This window comes from Onychostoma macrolepis, chromosome 18 (assembly GCF_012432095.1).
Source record: "Onychostoma macrolepis isolate SWU-2019 chromosome 18, ASM1243209v1, whole genome shotgun sequence".
Classification (NCBI taxonomy): Eukaryota; Metazoa; Chordata; class Actinopteri; order Cypriniformes; family Cyprinidae; genus Onychostoma; species Onychostoma macrolepis.
This window is the reverse complement of record NC_081172.1, coordinates 7,035,163-7,054,868: the sequence shown is the minus strand read 5'-3', so window position 1 is coordinate 7,054,868 and position 19,706 is coordinate 7,035,163.

The following is a 19,706-nucleotide window of genomic DNA, read 5'->3' as shown; positions in this document are numbered from 1 at the left end:
ACAAAATATTATAATACTACATTTAAATTTATTCATTTATCCAAAGCAACTTACAATTGAGGAATACGACAAGCGATTCATCATAAAGAGGAAAATAAACACAGGAAATGCTTGTAATACACAAGTTTCAGGAATATTAACCCTCAAAAATGAATTATTATTATGATATATTGTTACAAATATATATTAAAAAAAAAATTAAATATTAAAATAGTATTTCAATTATTCCAATAGTTTGTCATTGTATTAATAAATTAAAATAAACGATTGAAATAATATAAATGAATCAAAATAAATGTAATATCAGAACCACAAACTATTTACATTTTTTATTAGTAATTTAAAAAGTAATTTTCATGCTTTGACCTTGTGTTTGTGCTCATAGAAGTTATTGTCAGTCCTAGCAAGAGTTAGCAGAAATGATTCCATAAAAAAATCTGTTCTCAGTATATCACTGTTACATTTGTAAAATGGCACTTTTTTTTGCAAAAATAACTGAATTATGCATTGATCATACAAACATTCATTTGAAAGTAATCTGTTTTTATTGGATTGTATCCTAGTATCTAAATGCAATATAATATCTTATGTTTAATTCTTCGTATTTTTTCTTCATTATTACTTCAAACATCAAACGAGATCTCTCTGCAATATACCAACATTGTATCCTCCTCCAGCACCACAAGGACGTTCCACATATGGATGCTCTACAGCAGAACAGGGCGACCCAGAATTGTGCTTGTATTTGGCACAGTAGGTTTGCTAATTAAACAGAGCACACAAGGCCCAGTTCCTCCGTCACAACCGTAGAAACCGTGCTGGCAGAGAGGCGTTATAAAAAAGCTAATGGGAAGCATGCATCCCACTGAGACTTCATCCCAGGTTATGAAAACGCAGTCGCAGGGATCCACCCATAATATCTGTCTCTCTGACAATCGTCTATATTTACTAGCATCGCACACTAGCACATGCAGCATCTCATATTTAAATTCATATGTAATGATGTCATCCACCGCAACAAAGCAGCCAGTAAAGATGCCTCTTATTTATTCACCAGCATGCACACTAAGCAGTACGCAGTCAAAGCAAAGAAGCCAAGTGAAAGGCACTTACTGCGATCTCTGACAGCTGCTGGGAAGAGTGTGTTTATTTTGGGCTTTCTCTCCTCTCTTTTTCTTTCTCTCTTCCTCCTCTTCTCATAACAGCAAGATACAGGCTGGACCAGTGCTGGTTGCTGTGGTTACTGGAAGGGGAATGTGTCACGTGACCAGGAGGGAAAGCAAAAGCAGGCCCCTCCTCCCTAGAGCGTCACTGGTTTACAAAGAAAATCCTCCCTGTGAAGACACAATGGGCGTCTTGAGGAGGTGGGTGTGGTGATCTGAGGAAAGGCAGGGGTTAAGCGCGCCTTAATTGTACGAAATGTACCAGCAGCGGGCTGCCAGGATACAGAAATAACACACAAGAAGACGGCCAGGCATTCCTGCACCCTCCCAAGTGTGGCAGCTTGACCCGCTGGCCGTGAGCAGGCACTCCAGCCGAGAGAGGTTATTTAAATCACTACAGACACTGGACAGATGCAGTGCCGTCTTTCATCGGGGTAGATTTGTGAGATATTTTATGACGTGTGCAAATGTAGGCAGCGCAGATATGAAAAGCAGCACACTGTAACCTGCATATGCTGCATAGCTTTGTGTAATATGTGGGGTTTGAAGACTGAGTTATATATGGGTGAATCTCACAAAACCTGTCAAGAACATGGCCAGGTCATATTTCACCTAAAAAAAAGAAAGAAAGAAATGTAAGAAAAAAAAAACTGTATTATGATTAAAGCCAGTTTTTAGGACCAATTACATTGTTTGACATTAATTTCATAAAAAATAAGCATAACTTCACCAAAAATTCTCATTACTGTTAAACAAACACTTTAATTGTTATTAAATTGTTATTCTTTAATAAAAGTTTTTTAAATAAACATTGTTAACATTAATAAATATTCATACTTTATATGATTAATAATAATATAATAAAATAATAATATATTATATATTATATTTTAATAATATATAATGATATATTATTAATAATATCAATATATATGATGTATTATTAAAATTATTTATATAATGATAATATTTAAAGTATGTAAATATTATTTAAATAGCCTGTTATTAAAGTATGTATATAATGTATATTTTAATACATTTAATAAAAATATAATATGCATTTATTTAAAAATATACACTACAATACAATGACTTACAACGATTTGTAAATAGTAATTTAAATAGTAATTTTAATGATGAGAATAACCATAAATGAATTATGAGAAAAATGAATAGTCTCTGACAAAGACAATTATAAAATACATTGCAGTAATGAGAATTAAATGTACCTGATTACCATGAAAATAATTTCACAATGTAAATCTTAACAGTTCTAAAAATAACCTAGAAATTGATAAAACCTATAAATAAAATTGTAAATTATAAACACTATATAAATAATATTTATTTATTTATTAATAGGTTTTATACATTTCTAATTTATTTTAGAACTGTTAAGATTTACATTCATATATATAAAAAATTCTAAAATAAAAAAGAAATTATAATTGTTCCTTCTTATATGATATATATATATATATATATATATATATATGTGTGTGTGTGTGTGTGTGTGTGTGTGTATATATATATATAATTGATAATAATAATTATATATGTATATGTGTGTGTGTGTGTGTGTGTGTGTGTATGTGTGTGTGTGTGTGTGTGTGTGTATATATATATATATATATATATATATATATATATATATATATATTATACTCTCTACTTTATTTCATTTGATTTTAGAGCAAATTTTAACCTGACATGGAGACGCACCTTTTCAAGTACATCCTGTATTCAAGATGGATTGACTAGTTTGAGAAATGAAACCTACATACTCAAATTAGACTGAGGTGCAGAGTCTCATGTCTGGTTTAGTCTGCAAGGCCAATGACTTGTGTCTGGTGATTTTTTGTTGTTGTTGTTTAGCAGTTTGTGACCGATACCATGATCTGTTCCTTTGTGACCTGTTGCAAAATAAGGCCTGTAACAATAAATGAGTGACTATCAGATGATGGTAAGTGAGAGCTGTACATAGAGCTACCTGTTACAAGTCCATCTGAATGAGCTCTTTAACACAGAAATGTTGACTTTTTTAGCCTAAGATAACGGCAAATGTTTGCTGCCACTGTTTTAGTGAAGAAAAATTCTACACAGGACAAAATGCCAAAACAGGCACGTAGATGAAGTTAAAGTGCTGCAATTACATGATAAGAAACAGCCACAGATTTGTGCTACTTTTACAGGCAGGAAAACTGTACTGCACTCAGAAAGCAGAGCTGTTAAAGTCATTTAAATGCCTCGCTGAAAACAGAAAAAAGACATTACACACTGTGGAACTGTTCGCTTCACACTTGGTTTGAAAAAACTTGAGTGTGTTTGTAGGAAGTGGCTTTTTGACTAAGACATAAAAGATGTGGCTGCGGTGGTCAGAGATTGTTGTGGGACAGTAGTGGGTTCTGATCGGTCCAGGGTTGTGAAACAGTAAGGAAATGAAGGATTGCTTTTGAATTTTTTGGTTTCCAAATACAGTACGAGATCCAGATCCCCCTGTCAGGACTTAATATTGATTTATATGATCTATTTCCTGAGTATTTACCAAATAAATAAATAAATAGACACAAAGTATGATCTATTTGAGCTTAAATTATTTATAATGTTGGAAAAATGTGAGAAGAGACCAGAGAGGCACAAGAGAGAAAACGTACACAGTTAGTTGTTTGGGACTATTACACAGTTTTGTGGTCATTATACAAAAATATCTGCCAAAACTAGCCAATAATAAATGAAAGCTGCCAAAGTCGACCTAAGTTTGTGTTCACATGGTAAACTTCATTAAATAGTGCTTGGTATGCAGGTACATGGAATCAGTTGCTCTTAAATGCGATTTAATGGAAGTAAATGAGGCCATTAACTTATCGTTCCACCTAAGTGTGTGTGGTTAAGATAATTATCATTCCAACATACCTGTACATTTCACTCTTCATAAAACACAGTGGACTTTTTGCCTCTAACCCATTAGCACCACCCAAAACAGAGATTAACAACAGTTTACAGCTGCAGGCAAAAAATGTGGTTAGCTTTTCCAATAAAGACTGTAACTTCATTGAAAACTATTTTGAAATAGCATTTTAGCATTAGCATTTTCTAATTAGTTTAGAAATAGTTAGAAGCAGTTTTTAAGATATCCTAATTATTACATGAAATAGTTTGGTGTTTAAACTGTATTTTAAAGAGATGAGGTAAAATGTGATTCAAGATGGTGAAAAACATAATTTAATCCAGTCAAAGTATCTAAAATACACACTTTCCAAAACTGGTCTGTATCCCTTATTTTGCAAAAATTATCAGCTGACTGTACAATATCCAACCTGTTTATTACTACTAACTAACTAAACAAATAAATGTTGATTTGAGCCTAAATTGTTTCACTATATGAAGAGAAGAAAAAAAATTGTCTGACGTGTGAACATCACTGATGTCCTTCTGTCTTTCTGTTCCCACTGAACTGCTGTCCAACAGAATCAGAGAGGATGTCCAAACCAGTGTCTCCTGTTTCATGCATTATGTATTGACTTCTATCCCATACTCTAAAGCCATTGGCCAGGTTTGTCTCAACCATGAATAAAAAATACAGAACCTGTCAACACCATCAGATGCATAATTTTAGGATTGGACAATATTTGGCTGAGATGCAGCTATTTGAAAATCTAAAATCTGAGGGTGCAAAAAAAAAAAAAAAAAAAATTATATATATATATATATATATATATATATAGAGAGAGAGAGAGAGAGAGAGAGAGAGAGAAAATCGCCAAATATTGAAAAACGTGAAGTCCTTAGCAATGCATATTACTAATCAAAAATTACATTTTGATATATTTATGGTTGGGAATTTACAAAATATCTTCATGGAACATGATCTTTCCTTAATGTCCTAATGTTTTTTGGCATAAAAGTATATATACAGTACAAAATATACAGAAATTTTGACCCATACAGTGTATTTCTGGCTATCGCTACAAATATACCTGTGCGACTTATTACTGGTTTTGTGGTCCAGGGTCACATTTGATAACCTTATAGACCTTAATTAGTACAGTAAAGGTATATCTTATGGAATCTATCTGTATAAATAAACATTACAAAACACATACACTAAATATAACCACAAGAAAATCTCCCATCCTGAGAAAGCACAATAGGTTGCAATGAGCCTGCTTAAGCTCTTTGTTCTCTCTCTCTCTGTCCTCCACACCATGCATCACTCCTCATTAGACTAAATCTGCTGCTTTAAAAGGTCACAGTTGAGATGACCTTGCACTTGCCCTGATTTATGGCATGCAATGCACACTTTTTGTCCTTCTTGGAGTAAGCAGGGCCTCTGTGTGTGTGTGTGTGTGTGTGTGTGTGTGTGTCTAAGTGCCTTCTTCTCCTTTTCTCACACTCAAGGCTCTCTGCATTAAGCTTAACAGTCTGTGACTCATGATAGTGCATCATGTTAAAGTCACCACGCTCATCATCACGGGTCCCATTTACGAGACTGTTTATTGAGCAGTGGGTGGAGCTGGATACATATATCAAACTAACAGAGCAGAATGCTGGACCTGTCGACCCTCAGATCAGTGCTCTTCAGAGACAATGAGACCTACAATATTAATATTTACCAACATCATACTGTATATAAAATTGTATGCCACAAATGTATTAACATCATATAACAAAATATTACAACGAATGATATTTACTTTAAAGAAATGTAGGTCAAACACACTTTTCAATCAACACATTTCACAAAATGACCTTTGTTAGGTTTCAAAATATGAAGTAATAGATAATATGTTGCTCAAGATGAAGACAAAAAGCCTTGGATGCTTTCTAGTTGGCAAACTTTGTGGAACATGTTCATATGTTAATATGATTAACCACACCAGTGTTTATTCTGCAACGGCACCTGTGTGAACTTGAGAGGAACTGACTCCATACAAAAATTCTCTCAAGACCAATTGGTTAAAAAAAAAAAAGGCTCACAAAACTGTTAGTTCTGAGAAAAGCTCTAGCATCATTTGTTTGGTATTTTGTATCTAATGCAGGGTTCCCAAAACTAGGGATCGAGAGGGAACTGCAGGAGGTTCGACTGACAAAAAAAAGTGACAGTCAGAGAAAGAAGTTTAATGAGTAAAAATAACAAATATCACTCTGGTAAGATTAAGTGTGCATATCATATCTAATACCAGTCAAAAGGTCCAACAGGCCCTGTTACAGGCAACACAAATCTGAGTGAACCTACAACATGAAAATTGAATTTCCTCTGATGAAATCCACCAAAGAACCTGCACAAAGATCTCCTAATCCGTTCAGAACAGTACAGACCGCTCATCTCCTGTCCTGTTTGTGGGCTTACTTTAAGACAGATAGTCATTACAGTCTGTGGAGTATTGCATACAGGATAAAATATATGTCAGAATGTGTCTTCATAAACACTGCCAGAGTTCCTTGAAACTGAACATGCATCATTCCAAACGTTTTTGGGCCAGCCAAAGAAATGTAATGCTCTCTCTCTCCTCAGACACATTACAATGCCCTCAAGCTGATAATTCATTTAACCACATTTTTCTAGGACAGAGTAGTTTCTAGAGGAGATTTCAAGGTTCCCAGGGGCTGTACATGGGTCAAATGCCATTATTTATAAGCGACTGCCCTACATCAAAATCAGAGTCAGAGAGTATAAATAGTAACACTGAAACTGAAAGTCTCAGAGATCTTCTGTTATATTTATTGTAACAACAAATGAGGACCACATGCTGACATCCCTCTCTGTATAAGACCTGAGGGACTGGTTAGTATTGATCAGGGTGAGACTGTCTATAAGACTCTGAGGACAGGAATTGATTTAAAGACGGTTGCATCATGGTTACAGATCAATGTCAGATTGGCAGAACCGTCCTGCTAAAATCTGGGCTCACTAGGACTTACAGTCAATCAAGTCATCAATCCGTAACTTACTTTCCAAACAGAGACAGAGGTTTCTTCAAACCAACTATATGCTAATATTTACAAATATTCTGGTGTGTAGTAAAGTTCAATTAAATGATCACAGGAATAAATTACATTTTAAAATGTATTCAAATAAAAAGCAGTTCTTTTAAATAGTAAAAATACTTTATTTTGGATCAAATAAATGCAGGCTCGGTGAGCAGAAGAGAATTCTTTAAAAATTTGACTGGTAGTGTATATATACTAGACACCTTGAAACGTACATATACAACATAGCACAGGTTCTGAGACTATTCATTTCGATGCAAAATGTGTTGCATAACAGTCGCTTTTAATTATGCTCTGTCATAACACATGATATAATTGGATGGATCGTTGCTTTGTGTGGCCAACCGAAATGATCTTTTATGGCATGCCTACGCAAGCACAAACACAAACACAAACACATATACAAAGTATTCGCCTGTATTCAGATTCAAATAACTGGCATCTTTTAAAGAATGGCCCTCTCGGGACTATGTGTTCTCTATTTGATCATTCACAGCATTTTAATTGCACTTCGATTCACTGTTGAATGAGTTGAAACTCTCTCACCCTCTCGTCCACCCTCCCAGTAGCCAGCATTCCCCTCTGTCTCTTGATTCACTCTTACATAAGTAGTAAACTGTCAATTGCTGTCACTACATTTCAACACAAGCAGTATTTTAAAGAGCCCTAATTGCTACTTAGCCGTCAATAGTTACAAAATGACCATAAATCACAGTTTATGGTCAAGTCAAGCAGTCTATATGAAAGTTTCAGCTAGCTTACAAAACACTTTTCTCATTTCTTGTAAACAAGCCACAGAATTCCTATGACTTTGCTTATGGACTTTCACAAGTCGGGAGAAAAATGTCAGCCGGTTAATGTCATTAAATGAAAAATAAAATAAAATGAAATTTTGAGAATTATTTTTTAAATGTACTTGTACTAATTCTAAGCTTCTAAGTTCTGATGAATAGAACCGGAGTACATTACAAAATTTGGGTGAGCCCTCTTTGTCTGATCTCAGCAGACTGATGTAACATTATAAATATGTTCTGTTTAAAATGATCTCAAGCCAGGCGCCGATAGTCTTGTGGGCAGTGTGCCTACATACAGTGCTGTTGCGCTATGGGTGTCCTGAGTTTGAATCCCAGCATTACCTTTCCCCGATCCCTCCCCCAATTTGCCTCCTGTCAACTCTAAAAAACTATCCAATCACAAAAAAATGCCAAAAATATATATTAAAAAATTATCTCAAGCCTTCAAGACAAATGAGTCAACAGCAAAAAAATATATATATATTCTGCAGAATTCTTTCTTTCATGGAACACAAACTGAGATTTTTAAGCGGGAGGATGTCCAAGATAAAAAATTAAATTAAATTAATGAAAGCATCAAAAAGTAATCTATTCAACCATATGTGAATATTGTCATTTAAATTATAATTTAAATATTGATCATTTCCTCAAAGCTATCAAATGTTTCCAAAAATTTTGAAAATAGTGCACACAGAAACAAGAACATAGTGATGCATGGTCTATTTTGTATTGCTTTTCAGCAATTTTCTATGTTGTCATTCGCTGCCATCAAGTTCAACTTTTAAAAAACGCATCTCTAGACATTTCATTGTAAGGAAAAGAGCGGCTAGGAGAAGAATCTCCTTTTGTGTTCCATGGAAGGAAAAAAAATCATATATGGGCTTGTATTGACTTTAGGGTGAGTATATGATGACAGAATATTTGTGCAAACTCTTGCTGGCATTTAGTTTTGTCAGGGCCAGTCATTTTATACAGGAATATACAGTAATTTTACATTCCATTAGTCAAGTCAAGTCAAGTCAAAGTTTATTTATCAAATGCACAATAATCAAATCAAGCATGCAGAAGTAATTGTAGGCAATGAAATGTACTTGATTACAGGATAAAATGATGATAACGTCATGTATAAACTTAAGAAACATATAAAGCTTGAAAAATCTTAAAAGCAAACAAGAAGCAAAACAAATTTTGGACTAAACTTGTACATCACACTGTAAAGTTGTACATCAAGTGTTGTACTGTACACAGTCTCCACATTACACCCACTAACACAAACTGCAGCTGTTCAAATATTGTGACATGTGATCTCAACTGGACACAAAGGGCCTTTTTAACCAAGAATGGAGGGACAAAAGGGAGAAAGGAGAGGACAAGTCCACCATCATACTGTCCTCTATCTTGGCAGAGAATAGAAAGCATTGTGCAGGGTGCAGCACAGCAGTACACTGGAGTTACTACACCACAGACAGACACACAAACAAACTGAACTCCATCCAACAGCACAGGATTGCACACATAACCTCAGTGCTCAACACACACGCCATGACATCAGAGCATCAGACAGAGGGAATGCTGGGACACACCCTTTGTTTCAGATGTTCAGCTGTTTGCTTGATAAAGAAACAGAGGTATTTTCAGATTAAGTCATTGCCTACCACTGACACATAATAACACATTTTGTTTGCTAACAACATTTGCAACCAATAATGTTTTTCCTTAAAGAGAGAATTCACATAAAACTGAACATTTGCTGAAAATGTACTCCCCCTCAGGTCATCTGAGATGTGGAAGAGTTTGTTTCTTCACTGAAACAGATTTGGAGAAATATGGCATTACATCACTTTCTCACCAATGGATCCAGTGAATGGGTGCCGTCAGAATTAGAATCCAAACAGCTGATAAAAACATCACAGTTATCCACAAGTAATCCACGCGACTCCAGTCTATCAATTAACATCTTGTCAAGTGAAAAGGTGCATGTTTGTAAGGAACAAATCCATCATTTCCATCTGACGGCACCCATTCACTGCAGTGGACCCACTAGTGAACAACTGATGTAATGCTAAATTTCTCTAAATCTGTTTCGATGAAGAAACATACTGATCTACATCTTGAATGGCTTGAGGGTGAGCATATTTTCATTTTTGTGTGAAATTCTTTGAAAGATTAATCTTTTTTTTTTTTTTTTTTACATAAGATCCCTAAAGTACACTACACACAAACACTCATATATATATATATATATATATATACTAAAATACATGCAATTCATAAACACAAAAAATAAATAAAATAAAATAATATTTAATAAATTTGGTCTAAACGTATCTTTTTAGCAGTTCCATCAAATAATGAGCCAAAAAAGGATTCCTTCTATTCCTTGACACTGGTCAAGGTCAAGTAAAGTGTACTGCATTGTGGGATACAGCAGTATGTGCAATGTGCTCTGTTGTATATTTTATACATAATTAAATAGCTTTTTATTAGGCCATGATATAATTGCAGTCTTATGAGTGCACATGGAGTCAACACAGGCAAGTGTGCCAGTTGTTTAAAGCTGTGACACACCACCTCAAAATATTAAGTTGACATGCTAATGAAAACAACAAGGCTACACACATGCAACAGGTTTTTAATGAAGCAACTCACTTTCAAACATTCCTCTTGACCTCGGATACAGTATGTGCATTAGAGACGATTGCTTCCAAATGGATTAAATTTGGAAAATTAAAAGCAGATTTGAACGGGATATACACGTTCTGCTACAGTAACATGAAAACACATGTTATCATGTTCAAAATATGCAGAAAAACAGATATGAGGCATGACATCCAGCTAAGGAGACCTTAAAATGTCATTCCTGCTTTCGTTAATAACGCTGAGATTTAACAGGGCACAGATCTCTCGTTATGGGATCATAATATTATTCAAACAATATTTGATGTCTCAAGCACTATATAAAGACTGAAGCAATAAGCGCAAACAGTGTTCTAGTTGGCTAAATCATTTGGCTGAAGAAACACATTTTTATACACAATAGTGTCTTAAATAAATTACAGCTGGAAGTAAGAAAGCACAACTTGAAGTTTTCTAAAGAAAAGTGTCCAGGAAGATATGATATATATGAATATAATATGAAACTCACCAATTGTAGCTCTTAACAGCCCCCTGGAAGAGACAATTATCAGTTAATAATGGCCTAATAATTTTGGTCATATCACCTCAGAAGACTTAAAATATAATGCATGGATTTTATGGTCCACTTTTTGATACGATACCATTATGGGGCATTCACTTTCTTTATATGAAACAAAGTGATCAAAAAATGTTCACAAATTCACCTTTTGAATTTTTGGATTCGTACGGGTTTGGAACAACATGAAGGTGAGTAAATGACAGAAATGTATTTTTTTGTGTGAGCTATTTTTCAGCGGTTTGGTTTTATGAGGTGACTAGATCATTCTGTATGAATCACACTTGGCACTCAGTGCTGTATATGACATCAGTCAAACATGCTGTGCTCAACGTCCTGTTCCAAGAAACATTCATCCCTGCCCTCCTCATAAAACATTTTTTAAAAAGTAGAAAGGAGATGTGTTTATGCTTTCAAACAAAGATGTCAGTTTAAATAGACTGGACAGTGTTGACAGAAGAGTAAGTGTGGATTCATCATTTCCTGAAACAAAGCTAACTTTCTATGACAGTCAAATAAATATCACATCATCTATATAATCCAATTAGAATCTCTGTAAAGATCCAGACACGGAATGCTCAGTGTTGAATCAGTGATAGACGCAATTTTCATAAAACTATATTTCCTCAAGTATGAGAGGAATCAGTTGCATCCTTTAGACTGTATAATAGCACATCTTTAAAAAAATAAAAATTTGTAGTGTGTGATTAATTTTACATTTGAAATGTGACAAATTTCAGAGCAAAACAGGATATTAGAATTAGAAAAAAATGTAGGCTGGGGCCTTGTTTTATTCAGGAATTGGTTGGATGGTGACTTGGTTAACATTTTTCAGTAGCTCAAATGGTCAATAGAAAACATAGGAAAAATGTTTCAGAGGAAGACCTAGCAATTACAAATTGTTTTATTATTATGAAGTCAAACATTTTTATCCTATACCAATGACAAGAAGTCACTTCAAGTGTTTTTTTTTTTTTTTTTTTCATATAATGAAAGTCAGTGGTGTCCAAAACAACATCTGACACTGTTGACTTCACTTGACAATATATATATATATATATATATATATATATATATATATATATATATATTCCACTGAAGAATGAAAATAGTTATATAAGTTTATAACTACACAAACACTATTTTTTATATGTTGACTTAAAGATGAAAATGTAGATGAACTATAACAGACTATTGACCAACGAGGTGTATGAATCAGATTTTGATTCCATTTAACTGCCTGACATCACTGGAATCCTTCATCATCTGATCTTAGTGTCCCTTACATGACTCAAACTCTGATACTTAAGAGTATGTAAAGATGTCAGGGTGGAGTGGCTCTGGTATCCCGACATGTATTGTGGGTGGAGAGTAGAGATTGTGTATCTATTCGAGCGAGGACCCTTCTTAATCATCTGTGTTTGCACTCCACCAAGGAATGTATTGCATAAAGCATATGACCCGTCATGAACAAGTGCATACATGCATGCATATACAGCATAAAAACAAGGCTGGTGCGATAATGCAGAGAACATACACACGTGAAATGTGACCTTGGTGGGATTGTAGGAGAACAACTGTTGAACAAATTGGGTTCCTGTAGCTCCAGCCCTGCCCTTTCTGCTATACCAATTACAAACACTCTTTCTAGTTGTTTTAAGACACAAAATACCTTTCAGTGTACACTCAGGCACCCAGGATAATGATTTATGAGTTAATGGCCAAGTAGAATGTAGTCATTAGCTTGTAAAGATTACAGGCTCAGAGTGTCAGACTTTGGTCCGACTACCATTAAAACACAGAGACCATTACAAATTATTAATACAGAAGGCAGTTTACCTGGTGTTGTGTGGATTTCTAAGATTCAGTATAAACTATAAGCAAGCCTATTAAAACTTTTGCAACATGCAAAAAATGTGTACATACTGTACATATAGTATGAAGTGATTAATTATGAAAAAACGAGTCATTCGATCTGGAATCAGTCTAAACTGTTGCTGCTGAACATGCTTTTGATTTACCTAAAAGAACCGGATCATGAAGAGTCATCTGTTTGGGAATCAGACTGCACTGATGCGCTGTATATTTTTGATTCAGTTAAACAACCAGTTCATAAGAGTCATTCATTTGGGAATGAACGACTACATTGTTGCTGATTTATATTTTCTTTTATATTTTAAAGAAGCAGCTCATGAAGCTCGTGTGCTGCATGTTTATGAATCACTAAAAAGAACCAGCTCACATGAGTCATGTGTTTTTAAATTGAACTGAACTGGTCATTTATGTTGTTTTTACCTCCTTGACAACTCAATAGAAAGATGTTTCTTGCCATTTTTTTTAATGCAGTACATACAGTATATCAAATATACACTGCACTGGAAAAAATTTCAATCCAAATTGCTATAGTAAATTTAACAATTATATATCAATTAATACACTTGTGCATGCAATTATGATAAAAGTGTCTCTCAACTGCATATTTCCCTTTAAGATACTAAAACCACCTTCACCTGACCTTACCTTAGGTGATGTCAACATGACTCATGGCTCTCTGTTGTGTGCCAAAATAAAGTCAAAGGTATGTCAACCGCACAAACTCCTGAGAGTCATTTTACAGAGTAAAAAGCACAGGCATTTAGTATCTCATAACACTATGGGCTCACATATGCTGTACACACAGAGTGAACGCTGCTTTGTCCTGCCAGCGACGGAGGCTGACAGCCCCCAGCACTGGGTCTGGAGTTGTCCTTGGCTGAGAAAGTGCCCCCTGTCTGAGGCTTTTAATGGTGGAAGTAAGTTTCTGGCCCAGACTCACCACAGCTATCCAATGCCACTGACTACACACTGAGAGAAACACAAGTCATGAGGGGTAATAAAAGGTGGAAAAAAGACATAAGCATTTTAGTGCTTTTGAAAGAAGTCTATTATGCTCACCAAGGCCACATTTACTTTATTAAAATTACAGGAATTTTAACAGTTTATTCCTCTGATGACAAAGCTGAATTTTCAGCAACCATTACTCCATCTTCAGTGTCACACGATCCTTCAAAAATCATTCAAATATGCTGATTGTGTATATTGTGATTGTGAAATATTTCTTATTATTATCACAGTTGAAACAGTTGTGCTGTTTAATATTTTTGTGGAAACTGATAATTTTGTTACAGGATTCTTTGATGAATGGAAGTTCAAGAAGAACAGCATTTAGTTATGAATATCTTTATATAATATTTTAGAAATAGATTATTTTATTTAACCATTTATTTATTTATTTTTGGTGACATCTTTACCATCATTTTTGATCATTTTAAACCACGGTAAACAAATAAACATTGTGTCTACTCGAACCCCGTGTAAATCGTTTCCACAGATGATCTGCTTACACTCTGAATTCTTTTTGATGCTCCAGACTTCATCATAACCAGACAAAACCTTTCCAACCCGCTGTGTGCCCAATGAGACTGGAAGACTTGGACCATATTAATCTGTCCCTCTTCAAAGATGTCTGATTCAATTTCCTCAGACTTTGCTATTTAAAAGGGGTGAATCAGACTTTGAAAAATCACTTTGAGTCTGAGTTAAACCTCAAGGCTCGATCCAGCCTGAAACCTAAGCATGCCCACAATTCATCAGGTTTATAATTTAATCCCAAGATTATAGTCTTGTAATATGATAATATCCCCCATCTGCTGCTTAATTCATAACGATAAGCTATAAGAGATGGCTTTGGTTTCTATCAAGCTCCTCCAAGCTGCTTTTGAACCCAAGCATATTGCTGCAGCTCTGGATAAGTGGCCTTAGCCGCAGAGGCACAACCAAGCCAGTGATTCACAATCATTCACTACAGACAAAAAAATGGCCTCGAATTGGGTCCATGTGGGCTGTATGGCTTTGCACTGGCATCTGAAGCTGACCCACAGACAAAGGAATCGGCCTCATGGAATGATTAATGCTTCTGGGTTGTAGAAGATACAGCCACAGACAGGGTTATGGCAGGGTAATTGGGGGGTTGTGAGAATGAGTGCTGACGCAAAGGAAGGCCTGTAGGCAAGGAAAGAATATGTCTATCTGGTTAGTGCAGAGATGAGGATGAAATATGAATAGTCCACGTCAACAGGCAATCTGAAAAAGCAGCCTTACAGAGTCTAGTCCCGTCTGTGTTGACAATCAAAACATAAATCTTAAAACTGCATAGTATCACACACAGCACAACAGAAACAAATAGAAATTGAAATTGTTCTCTTATATTGGTTATATAACATGTAACTTACTTTAGCGCTTTAACACACATAGACCTCCACATTAAAATATTATTATGAACATTATGGCCAGATTTAATGCATTTAATTATGAATAAAATGAAAATAATAATAATAATAATTCACTGTTGCTGCTGTATGCTTTTGATTTACTAAAATGAACCAGCTCATGAAGAATCATTCATTCGGGAATCAGACTACACTGGTGTTTTGATTCACTAAATGGAACCGGCTCATAAGAATCATTTGCTCGTGAATCAGATTACACTGGTCGCGCTGTATGTTTTTGAATCACTCATGTTCGTGATTCAAATTACTCAGGTATGTTGTTTTTATGTGTAGTCCGCATGGACAACTCAACAGAAAGACGTTTCTTGTCGTTATTTCGCGATACCCAGTATTTTTAAAAATATATTGTTATCTTATTAATAGATGCTGCAAACTCACATCCACAAACGGGTAAAATTAGTTTTCGTTTGCTATGGCCCTGAAAATTCAAGTAGTGAAGGAAACACTAATGTTTAGAATAGCGATTATTCTCTGATATGCTATTTGACATTGTTCGATAATAACTCGATGTTTCAAGATACTCACAGAAACAGTCGCTCTTTGTTTTGATCTTGCCGACGCCATTAATGTAATGAAACATCATTCAAAGTGTCACATTTAAAGTATCGATCATGTGGCTTATATGGGAATGTAGTTCATTCAGTTTAGGATGAGATTTTTCCTCTCATCAACAGTGAATTCTCATTAGTCATTGTAATAGCAAGTTGTGAGTTGTTAATGACGCTAATAGCATATGCAGATTCATGTCGGTCGACCCATAAGACGCCTGTGTAAACACCCACCCTCCCTCTTGAGTCTCACACCCCCCACTGAGACCCTCCATATGGTCTCTGTCCCAGGGAAACGCCCACACAATAATGAACAATGATCAAGACATTATGGGACTAAGGGAGTGAATTAATGGCTAATTGTGAATGTCTCATAGGTTTTCTTTAAACCATTTGGCAGCAGAATATCCCCTCTTTGTGATGATGATCACACACACACACACACACACACACACACACACACACACACACACACACGTCTGGTTTGCTATCCTTGTGGGGACTCTCCATAGGCGTAATGCTTTTTCTACTGTACAGACCCGTATATTCTATTGCCCTACATCAGTCAAGATGCTATCACAATTTTTGTGCCTTAATTTAAAACAACTGAATCATCTAGCTACATTTTCATTGTACTCATTAACAACTGTCTGACGCACATGTGACCCTCAGATGTGTTCATTATGCAATACTGTAGACATGATTGTTCTTCAGCCCTAGAGCATTATAGCACAGCTGTCATTAGAGACACAGCACTGATGCTCACCAGTACTGTAATAAGTAATTTTAAGTCATTGCACCCCAGTGACCCACATTCAAACAATAAGTTACCAGTCGAACACTATGGCCATTTAATTCTTATTATTATAAAGAACAATCAGAATTCATTACAAAACTCCAATTACTATGATTATTAAATAAGGTAACTTATTTAAATATTATTAAATATTTTTGTAACTGTATAACTAACCATATTATTAGCTCTAAAATAAATTTCAGTTTCAGCAAGTCATTTTAATATAATACATTAGCATTATATCGACATGTTTTTTTATATATAAAGCACAGATAAAATAACTAGGGCAGCTTAGTAAGCATTTTCTGTCTACCAACAGTGGCAATAAAAACGCTCTGCTGTTTGTAGTGGTGGGTTGATTCAGTCAGTGAAAAGAAATCGTTTGTATTCATCAGTCCCTCATCACATGAGTCTGAACTCTCCCACTCAACACACTGCCGGCGTGGGTTCATACAATATCCCACTGTCCACTGTCCTGCTCTGCTGTCCCCCAACAAGGTCATTCAGTAATGTAGCCTTAGTCTACATTCAGATAGATAGATAGACAGACAGACAGACTACATATGAGTGCATGTTCTTTGTGTTTTTCCTCTGTGTTTAGCGCTGTTGTGTTTGGCACTGCAATGCGCAGTCCTGTCATTCAAATCAGCGGAAGAAAAATATCTTTCATAACTTCCCCTCCTACAACCTTATTTTAAAGCACCACGAGAGAGAGAAATGTATGACCCATTTACAGAATCTGCGTCAACACCAGGAGCATGACAGTATCCCCCTGTGATCATAAATGTAACTCGCTATTACATAAATCTATAAACAATGAAAACATGAATCTACACATTTCTATGTTCATTTTAAACGTGGTGACTCAATAGCAGTTGAATTTTCATACTAAAATTGAAATGTACTTCATTTTACATTGAACAAATATGCTTCTATCCATAAGCATTTCTAAACCATTTATATATATTTTTTTAAATCTCAATTATACATTAGCTCTAATACACAGTTATATCACTAACAAGAAAAAAAAAAGGTTAGTTTTTGGTTATTGTATAAAATGATTAATTATTATTATTCCATCAGTCTATTAATCAATTAATTATTATATTATTATTAATATTATTATGTCTCATTTACAGTAAGATCAAGGAACATTCATTAAGTAATAAATATGGTCAAATTTGATTTAATAACTATGATATTGCAGCATTTCATAAAGATAAAACTTGTTTGACATTAAAAAAACAGACTGCATAGAATCTGAATTCTCTGGAAAAGCCAGGTTTGCTTAAACCTAAACCAAACGTTTTCACGAATGTTGCAATTTTATCTGAATTTGTTTGCAATGCACAAAACATTATAGTGATGTTTCAAGTCTAATTAAAGAAAATCCGTCATTTTCAGTGTATATTCGCAAACATAATATTCTGGTTATACTGTGAAATGCTGTAAAAACATTTTGTGACTGTTCACCTTCAGTCTTTCCTGCACTATGATGACATGATTCAGTCTTTCTCATCACAGCCTAAAAAGTGCACATTATCATTATATGAATGCTCCCACATCTGGAGAAAATCTCAATTTAAACTGATGAAATGCAGTAACCCAATCCACAGCATTACCACTGTCTCCTTCGTGCATCATTTGCGGCCTTATAGATTTCAAATAAATAATGCACACTATTTATATGCAAGCTGTATGATAAGAAAGTTGTGCTGATACTTACAGACGGGTGTGTCCAAAGTGCTAAAGCGAAGAAAACACACAAACACACTCATCACACTGCGTGCTGTAAGATCCTTTCTGCTGGCCGTTTGTGTGACTGGGCCTGGAGCCAGTCTCTGCTATGTCACTGTTGTCTCTCGGTCCCTCTCACTCTCTCTAAAAGAACGTTTGCTCTGCTGGTGAGTTCTCTCTTCTCTATTGCTTTCTGTTCTCCAAGGTCAGATAAAAGACAATCTCCCTCAACATCATTCACACATTGTGTCATGTGAATGCATTTGTCACCTCCATATTGGAGATGATGAAACCCTCAGCAGTCTTTTAATGAACACACTACGCACACATCTTGGTAATTGTCCTTCAGAGGTAGATTAACCCACACTTTGAGCTAAGACACTTACCAGACAGGATTACAGGAAAGGGTGACAAAGGAGAACAAGAGGACAAAGCATGATGTCTGTCTGATGATCGGGATCGGGTATACCAACACATAAACATTTTTAAAAAATCAAGAGAATTAACCTAAGTATATTGTGCTAAGCCGAACATTTTGACTTGGTCACATCTGAAACAATTAACCAATGTGTAGTAAACTTGCAGAAAATTCCAAGATTTCTACTTCAGAGCACTGATTTTAACCAAAAAGAAGACATCTGTGACATACTGTCATGAAGCAAAGCTTAAAGGAAATAAAATATTATGTCAGCCACTTCATATTTAAACTACACAAACAATATCTGTATAATACAAAGTTATTAATAAATTTATAAAAAAAATAACATTTATAATTACTATAATTACTTATACCATTACTGTTTACTTTTTTCTGTGACTTTTTGATGCATCCTACAGTGTGCAAAATCATGGCAAAAAGATATTAAATAATTGAATGGATGTTGTCGCCCTCTAGTGACCAAGAGCAGAAAGACATTGAGATAGGCTACTCGGAAGATTTAATAATAAAAGCAGCATTGATGTAAAATGTATATATATATATATATATATATATATATATATATATATCATTTAAATTTAAATTAAACTAGCACGTAGTAGGTGCAAATAAAATGTACCTCATTGTCTTGTTTTCATAAGTTCTCCGTAGAAGTAGCCACAGTCCGGATGTTTTTACCCTTTAAATTTTAGGGAAAAAATAAAATATAAACATTTT